At 40.2% G+C, this 9725-nt stretch overlaps 1 long non-coding RNA gene across 1 annotated transcript in view; it reads left to right on the top strand.

Annotated features, from left to right (window-relative positions):
• The window catches only part of LOC109297075, a 17101-nt gene extending 10575 nt beyond the window's left edge, over positions 1 to 6526 (top strand). The window contains exons 2-3 of the long non-coding RNA XR_002097191.1: positions 378 to 381; positions 6449 to 6526. This is a non-coding gene — a long non-coding RNA (uncharacterized LOC109297075). The remainder of the gene's footprint in view (positions 1 to 377; positions 382 to 6448) is intronic.
• The last annotated feature ends 3199 nt before the right edge of the window (positions 6527 to 9725 follow it).

The following is a 9725-nucleotide window of genomic DNA, read 5'->3' as shown; positions in this document are numbered from 1 at the left end:
TGCCTCACTCCCTCCCTCACCATGAGGGCCTCAATCTGCCTTCCCCTCCCCAGTATGCCCCCACCCCTTCATAGACTTACCTACAGGGAGCTGCTCTCTATGCTGCCTGGCAATATCCCCAGCCATGTGCATGTGTGCAGGCATGCACATGCACATGGCACCCCCTGTGTCCTGCTTCTGGCAGCCCCAAGCAGCCCTTTGCAGGCTGGAATGCAAAGTACCGTGCACTAGAGCAAATTACTGTTCAGTAAGCATCACTGTCTACATGTGCAGACCCTTACTGCAGAGTAATTTGCTCTATTTGGTACTTAATTTGCTACCTGCATTTGCAGGAGGCAGGTAGTAAATTAACTGCTGAGTAGTTACTGTGCAGTAAGGCACGTGTAGATGGCCAACTGGGAGCAAATTTGCTAATGGTCAGCTAGATAGCAGGGGCGGGAGATTGCTCCCTGCCCCTGTCAGCTCACTGCTTCTGGGGAAGGTTCTGGAGGTGAAGGCTGACTGGAGAGAATGTCCCCCTGCAGCTCTTTTCAAGCCCGCTGCCCCCAGTCAGGGAGCCAGGGGCAGGAACTGCTAGGGCAGGGGGACATTGTCCCAGCCTGGGCTCTGCCATTGAAGCCTTCCCCAGCAGCCAGCAGCTCCTGGGGGCAAGGGGCAATCTCCTGGCCCCCTGCTCCCTACCAGCCACTAGCCTAGTACCCAGGGGAAGCCTGGAACTTGCCCTGGCTGCTGCAGCGGGGCAGAGCATGGTGGGAGAATATCTGCTCCCAAATGTGTAGATGCCTGCCTAGGGTGGGTTTACTCCAAAATAAATTACTCTGGAGTAAACCCATGTAGCAACATTTTATTTGTAGACGTACCCAGTGATCATTAGTTATCAACAGAGGGGCAACGTAACTTTAAGGGACTTCAGCAAGGCCTCCCTTAAATCCTCCCTGCACCAAGTTTCATGCCTTTAAACAAATTTTGGGCCTTGGCACCAATCCTCTTTATAAAAGCAGAGTCTGACAAAGTGTTTGAATCTCTGAATGAAAAATTGGACTGCTTTAAACATAAATTTGGCATCAAACATAGGAAACCTAATAGACTGAACACACTATATCCTTGCCTCTTCCACTGTCAGTTCCAAGTCTCTCTCACATAAGGACTTGAAAATAAGTGCCAGGAGGCACCACTGCTTTGTACAGAGAGGTGCCAAATCTCAGTCTGGACTCTCCTTGGACTCAGCTCACAGAATTCATATATTACTGATGTCCATTTCACAGGAAAAGCAGTCATTTATAATAAGCAAAAACAGTAAGCCTCACCCAATTAGTCTTTTAATTGCTATCAGGAAACATAACAGAAAACACAAGAGAAGAGACAGAGACAACACCTCATTTTAGGTCCACTGCTAAAAAATTGGAGGAAAAAGGGTCCTTGTCCAGTGCTTGGGGGTTGCCCATGATCGGAGACAACAGCAACCTACGAAAGAGAGGAGGAAAGTAGCAGAACTGCTTAGGATGTCCAAGAGTTTGACTGCCAGCAACAAGGAATAAAACAAACAGATGATGGAATGCAAAAGAGAGACCTCCCTAAACTGAATGAAAGTAAGTTCCAATCCAGTCTCAAGGAGATAGAAATAAATTGGGGAATTAGAGAGGAGCAACACATGCTTTCCTTTCCTTTTTTCACTCCAGCCTAAATGAAGGACCCTGAGCAGTATCAATATTCTTAGCAGTGTGAAGGCAGTCATTACCATCTATTCCACACAACCTCTTACTAGTTTCCTAGATCCTAAGACTTCTTGGATGTGAGCGTATGCTCCACCCATAAGAAAAAAAGAGAAAATACATCAGGAATTAAAAATTCGTACCAGCTGGAAAAGCAGTAGATGGGAACCATCAACAGCCTATTGGAAAATGGTTCTCCCAAGGCTGCAGCTGTTTGGCTCTACCAAATTTAAAATCCCAGCTAGGGAAAAATAGTTCCAATAAGTGGGTAACCCTTCAATGGAAAGACTAGTATTCTTGAGGTTATGTCTGCTTTTAAGATGTGTGGATGCCTGTTTTGAAAAAGTAATAATCCTTGCCATATAAAATTAGGTTTTCATACTTCTTATAGCCTTTGTCTTCCTCTGCCTGAAACATTTTAAGCAAGCAAGCCAAAAAATTCAGTCTTCTCCATGTACATGGCAAAAAAACCTAATTTAATTACTTGAAAGGGTCAGAATCAAGTTATTTCAGTAATAGCTATAAATGAAAAATAGCTTAAACAAAATGAAAAATAGCTTAAATTTTTCTAATTTATTCTAAAGATAAGCAAATTGTTTTGTTATATTTTGAGGGAATATTTGGGATTTAAACACATACAAAATGCAAAGAAGGTCCATTCCAGACCTCCAAAAAGCTCTACATACTATCTCTGTTCAAATGAGAGAAACTTCAGTCCCAAAAAATTGCCCAAAATGTGAATAACTGAAATATTACAATTGTATGGTAGTGAAATACAGTACATAACACACACTAACTAGCATTCTAAGAGAAGGAATCAAAAAGTAGTTTGTTTGGGTTTTTTTTACATATATACAATACTACCACGTCTACCGTCTGGGAAATGTCTTGTTTCAGACCAAAATGGCAAGTCAACTCCAGGTTAAAAATGTATCTTGACCTTAACATTTAGATTTAATGGAGACTGGCTATCTCAGGGCCCCAGCTATTTATCTCATTTTACATCTCAACAGACTGTTCAAATCAAATTCAAGCTGGTATTAAATCTGTAATAATTTTAGTGATCTCAGTCTACCTCCAAGAATATCAGAGGTGGCAATAAGGGCTTGATTCAGAGCCTACCATTTCTCACCATTGACTTTAACAGACTTTGGATCAGGCCCTAATTGACACTTTTCTTAGATTTTCAGCAGACAAAGCCAAAGACTGAAAGGCCATGGAGAATTAGCAACCCTTTCCTCAGTATTTACACACACTGATTTGGCAGGGTGGAAAACCTTGCACTATTGCCTTCTTTCAATGACTGTTGTTAAACCGAGGATTTCAGTCTCCCAGACTTTCAATCTTGTGCTTTTTGTGAGCCCTACATTCACAGAAAATGAATGTTTGTCTATACTTTTATAGAAAGCATTCCGAAAGCAACTTTGAAGAAACCTTTGATACTTCCTCCCTTGCTTAATAACATCCCTTTGGCCAAGAGGGTGAAATGAAGAATTCAGATTGGGAGCTGGTGAAATGTTCAGATCAAAAAGGATGAATTTATCTTAACAGTAATCTGTATCTGCTATGTTCGACAGTGTGTTGCAGTGTGCCCTGCTGTGTGCTGTACAGCACTTATAGAGCAATGATAAACCTTTCTAGATAGTGCCTACCACATGGTATTTACCAGAATATAGATTGCTGAGAGATATAGTTAAAAGTTGTTCACAAATAAGAGATCAGGGAGACTGACCATTTGTAAGAAGACGTTATGCTTTCTTTTTCTTTCTTTTTTTTTGCCTGCAGCAACTCTAAGTGCAATAAAATATCAGAGAGTAGGAAAGAATTGCTATAGCAACAAAGTATGTTCTCCTAATGGAGACACTGTATTGCAAGCAAGAGCCACTAGAACTTTACAGGGAAAGGAAAGAAAAACATCCATCATAAAAGCAGAAAAGGGAGAGCATTTAAAAAATTAATAACTTTTTGTTCTGTGATTTACATTTCATCTATGTTTTTCACATTTTCTATTTTTATCCTATAATATCAACCTTTTCACATAGAAAATTTGACGAGGTCAAAAAATACAGTGTGAATCATTTCTTAATATTAATGTAAAAACAATATATCATTTACATCTACATAGAACTATCATTGTTACTAATATTAATAGTAATGAAATTGCAGCATGACCTAAAGCCCAGAATTGACAATAGGGCTCCATTATGACTGGCACTAGACAAACATATATAATTTTTGCCCCAGAAAAGCTTATTTTTTTAAAAAGCAAGACAGGAAAACAGAGTCACTGGCCATGTCTACATGAGATGCTGACTGTGCAGTTGTTACTGTGTAGTCAGTTAGCACTTGCATACACGAGTACTAAATGACTATGCAGTAACCAGTTACTGCACAATAGCTTCCACGAATGGCTTTTTGGTGACACTGACTGCTCAGTAGCTCATTACTACTATGTAGTATCATCACATCATGCATTCTGCTCTGCGACACTACTTCACAGTAGCAACATGCTACTGCACAGTCAGGGTCCTGTGTAGACATGGCCGCTGAGAAGTGAAGTGACTCTGGCCATGCAGTGTGGATACCTTTATTAGTATTATATATAAGTTGTTACCTTAGTTGAGGGACTGCAGGAGGGAACCAGAGGGAAGGGCAGAGGAGTAGGCTTAGAAAGCTCTCTGAATAAACAAGCTTTATCGTTCTATAAATTTAACTCCTTGGTCTTTTGAGAATAACACAGCATGGCACTGGCAGAGTGTAGTAAAGTACCCAGGTCTTCTGCCTGTTCTACTCACTAAACCCTCTTTTTTTTTCCTACCATAATTTCAAAGTTTTTTAGAAATATTAAGCTTCACTGGATTAAGTCTATATTGTCACAGACCTTTTTTGATGCTTGTCTACACAGGGAAGTTACTTCACAGTAAACCTGGGTGTGAACGTTACACCACAGTAGTAAATCACACTAACTCACTTTGTAGAGAAGCTGCCAGCTACACAAAGGGAGTAAGGAGTCCTATCGGCCTGGTCCCTCAAGCTGCAAATAAGTGGATAATTCAGGTATTGGAAAGTATGAGGAGTTTTCTGTATTCCTAACTTGATAACCAGCATAGCTACTGAGGCACAGATGAGAAGGAAGGGCTGGTGAAAGATTATCACAATTTGTTCTCAGGTGAGTAAACTGAGAGTTCCATTAAAGTTATGGACAGGTTATGTTGATACCACTTCCATAGCACTCTTGAGAGTGCCTCTCAAGCACCTCTTGCCCACCTGCTCTGGCTCTACCTGTGCCAAACCTGGAAGAGGAAGTGAAGTAGCTCTGAGGGGTCCCCTTGTCACTTCTACTGAGATCTTGATCTCACGAGGGCTCAGAGCAGCTTCACCTACCCATTTCCAGGTGTGACAAGTATCAAACATAGGCAAGTGAAGTGCATCAGACAGCAGAGCTCCCAAGAGTGCTGCAGAAATGGTATAGACATACTCCAAGCATCAGTGACAAATAGCTAATTCCCAGTGCCCTAATCCTATTACCAGACACATTACTCTCCACCAAGTACTATCAGAGTATAGCACTGTAGTACCAGAATTGAAGGGCTTTCTGAAAAGACTCCCTCTTCATCGGAAAACTACTTCCTGACATCTCTTTGCAATGAAGCTCATTATATGTTGTCCTATTTATAACTCTCATATCTTCATAACAATCAAATTCCTCCGAGGTATAAAAAAACTGGGATTTGAATACAGCTGTATATTATAGTTTGATGTTGCTACACTGGCAACAATTTATAATAAAAACCAAAAGTAGCAGCATGGGTCAGTCAGTGAGGCATATTCTGTAGTGAAGGAAATTAGGCAGGTTACATTTTCCCTATCAATAAGTAGGGCATTTATTACTGTATTATTAAAATACAGGGGGAAAATGATTTTAGACTCTGGCTACTTGGACTAGATTAGATTAGACTAGACTTACTAGGCAATGTAATTTATATGACTTAGGTTTTTCACTGGTATTCTAAAGACTAGGGGCAGACAATACACATAAACCAGTTTAAGTGATCAGAAACTGGTTTAAACCTGTAACAGAACAGATGTTCAGTGCACATAAACCAGTTTGAAAATGTCTGAAAGTGGTTCGAGAAAAACTTGGTTGAATGTAATACCAGACTTAACTGATTTGGCTCAAACTGCTTTATGCAGTGTCTGTCCCAGACCCCTTGCTGGTTTAAGACAAACCAGACACCCACAGCATCCCAGCATGCTCTCTAGGCTGGGCAGGGCTCTCTGCTCCAGCTGCAGGGCTGGCCCCTGCCCTCTGCTCCCTGGCTGCAGCTCCAGAGACTTGCAGGCTGCTCCTCCCCTCCCCCTCAACATTGCCTGCTAAGCCGGAATTCCCCCCTGCCTTCTGCCTTGCTGAGGAGGTGTCTGCATATTAGCTAGCAGACCACATGTTGGCTACAGTCTGTGCTGAATCAACAGATATAATCAACAGGAACAACACCTAGCTGGTAATGTCCCTCTGTTGTTTTCCTAATGGGGTGACAAACACTATTATCAATTCCCTGCTGGGCTTATCAGAGCATCCTGCTGGGGCCTGGCCATGCCCCACCTCAGCTCAGTTCTGTGAAAAGGGGAGGGAGGGCTGCTCTAGCACCCCCTAGCTTCTATCCTGAACCACTGCAAGCATATGCCTGCATTTCTGGGATGTCTGTCTAGTTACAAAACTGATTTAGCCTAGCTAGGTTAGACTAACCTGCAATGATTGAAACAATTCAAGCTCAGACTTCTTGAAAGTCTGTCTCTAGCCTAAGGTACAAGAGACATAGATAGCCATGTTCATCTGAAGGAAAGTAGAAGATGCAGTAGGTTTGCACTCTATAGACTAACCAAAGTACATATATGTATTACAAGCTTTCCTAAGCTGAAGCTCACTTCATTAGATGCTGTGAAAGGACATGCAGAAGAGAATATGGAGAAGGGAAAAATTGAATACAAAAGACAAGGGAGGGGGAGAAAGTGAAAAGGGGGAAGAGGGGAGGCGGAGAGCAATGCCAAACAAGTAGTAAATGCATTGGAACAAGAATCACAAAAGCTACTTCAGATAATAGGATAAGAATCCACAGTCCCCATTCAAACCATGCTTAACACAATTCAGTCTGTGGATGATTTTTCTTGTTCTACAATTTCCTGTTCAAATTAGTTTTTGAAAGTTTGCTGCCCAGGAACAGCCACCCTCAGGTTAGTGATAGACTGTCCAGGGAGCTTAAAATGTTCTGCTACAGGCTTGCGTGGAAGAATGCCTTAGGTATCTACATTCTGTATTAGATCTAGCCCAGTATTAGAAAGCTGAATAAACACTGTAGAATCCTCCTGAATGTCCAACAGTTAGGCATCCATCTTTGAATTATTTCTTGTTACAGTGGACATACTTTATCTCAGGTTGATGTGGTTAGAGCTCCCTTCTTCTCAAGACAGGTCTATACCACCATAAATCCTGGCATAGGATAGATCAGAGGTTCCCAATTTGTGGTACACATACCACCAGTGGCACGCAGGCAACCTGTCGGTGGTACATGTTAACAGATGTATTATGATTACTTTATATGACAAAAATTTGCTGGCAGTACTTAAGATTGTACTGTTTTAAATTAGTGGTGTGTAATCTGTCAGATTGCACACCACTAATTTAATTTGGAAACTGCTGAGATAGATCATGATAGGGACCACTCTTACACATAACAGACCGTGTGTTAGGTAAGCAGAGCTGGAACATACTATGTTCCAGCCACATGCCTCCTGAATTTTTCTTTCCTCTGGCTTGTCACTTATGCTTGGACCAAAGCATCTCTAGCTGCTCATGACCTAGGTGGGTTAACTGTGGCCCTGCTGTAAGCTTCTTTATAACAAAGGATCTATTTTTGGACAACTCTGGAAGCCATTCAGTTGTAGCAAAGGGATTGGAAGTCAGTGGAAAAAAGCATCAGTCCTTTGCTTTTTCTGATTACTGAAAGTGCTAAACAAACCATGCAGATTCTTACATTCCAAACTTTCATCTGGATAGATGTGTATATAACTAGTGTGTATTCTAATGGCAGCTTTCAGTGATAATCTATTATTTTAAGGTTCTCAAGGTACTCATAGCAAGAAAAAAAAGACTCAAACCCTTTGTAGCTATTAATCAGTGTTAAATTACCATTAAGTATGTTTCCTGCATACTAAAATGCTATCCTGCCACAATTAGTCCTCAGCAAAGGTTTTTCTGTTCTTTCTCTTCAAACAAAAATTGCTTCTTGTGAAAAAGCTGTTGTACATCATGCTTTTTGTGAAGCAACGAAACACAAATAAGTTTTAAAAACACAGTATCTCCTACTGGAAAACGTATAAAATAAAATAATAAAGATTGTAATAAAGACTGCTCCTCAACAGATTTATCTCATCCAGATCAAATGTATAAGAATAGAAGAGACAGTAACTGTGATAAAACTACCACAATTACAGTACTTAAATTTCTTTTCCATACCATAGCACAGTTTACAGCCAGTAGACCAACTCTTCCTCGAGAAAGCAGCTCAGAATTTTCATCATGGATAAGCACATTTTGTCATTGGACATGTTTCTAAGTGTGCTACAGTATTTTGTTTCACATTGCTCAATGGTCCTCAAAGCAGGCATTTCCACTTTTATACTGATGTACTCAAATAGTATATCTGGGCTGAAAATAAACCATGCACCATATTAACAATGTCTGGCTTACAAGTCATTAAGGGCCAGATTGTGAACTCATTATTCTAACTGATGAGTAGTTTCTTTCAGGAGTAATTTCACAACAGCCAATTCATTCATATATGATTGAAAGGTTACTTGGGGAGTAACTGCTCATCCATGTGGAAAAAAATGAGTTTATAATCTGCTTTATGCTTTTGGTTGATCTATATTACTTTATTTATCTGGGTTTATTTCTTTCAACTTGTGTATATTTGCATATGTTGACAGTATGTATATCACTTGCATATGTTAAAAAGCAAATACATTTATAAATAGTATACAAATTCATAAGAGTATCTACGTGTATAGACCAATGTAACAACTGTGTTGATATCTAAGGATATTGCAATAAAATGTTACTGCTGCATAATCCTGTAGCAACAAAACTATAGCAAAAGAACTATAACTTTAATTCTGTTTCATTCAAGGGTAAAGTTAGAATGATTTAGCTCACTTGTATCACTACACAAACATCTAACACTTACAGCAATAGATCTGATGTACATTCCCAAATGTCAGCTTGTCCTCCCCTTTTAGAGCCATTTATAGGTACATTGGTCTATACCTAAGACTCATTTTATTATTTTGAAAATGCATGCCTATATACTTTTCTTGCAGCATGGTCACATAGTTATGGGTCTCTGGATGAGACTACCAGAGGTGAAATCATAGACTTTCATCCTGCAACCTTTGTATATGTGACACAATCCTCACTGGGAATACCTAGATACCTGAAGTCCAGCACTTGTGTAAGTGTTCAAGACCAAGGCAGGGTGGATTTGTACCTTATAGACTGACTAAATCAAAGATGCATGGCATAAGATTTTGTAAGAGGGCTTACTTCATCATATGCTATCTAAACCAAAACCTTGACGTTTTGCTGAAAACTGTTGGGATTTTGAGTGTATGGGGAAGAGTTAGTCTGGAAACACAGATGTGAAATTTTAGTAAGAGAGATGATCTGTTTTGAAGAGATGGACAAGAGGTAAAAGTCATAATGAGGCCAAGTACAAACATTACACTTTTACTAGTATAAGTGATCAGAAACAAGTCCATACCCATAACAGAACAGAAGTTCAGCACACACAAACTGGTTTTAAAATGGCAGAACTCAGTCTGAGATTTCCGCCCCCCACACACACACACCAAAGGGCAAACATCTTTTCTGATTGCTACTGACCATCACCTATAGAAAACTGTGTAACTTTGATTCCACTTTGGGCTTTTTCAAGGTCTAAGAGACTATGTGATAGT

This window comes from Gavialis gangeticus, unplaced genomic scaffold (assembly GCF_001723915.1).
Source record: "Gavialis gangeticus isolate Ggan-Ray unplaced genomic scaffold, GavGan_comp1, whole genome shotgun sequence".
Lineage (NCBI taxonomy): Eukaryota > Metazoa > Chordata > Crocodylia > Gavialidae > Gavialis > Gavialis gangeticus.
The sequence above is the reverse complement of the archived record's forward strand: the minus strand, read 5'-3'. Positions and strand labels throughout refer to the sequence as shown.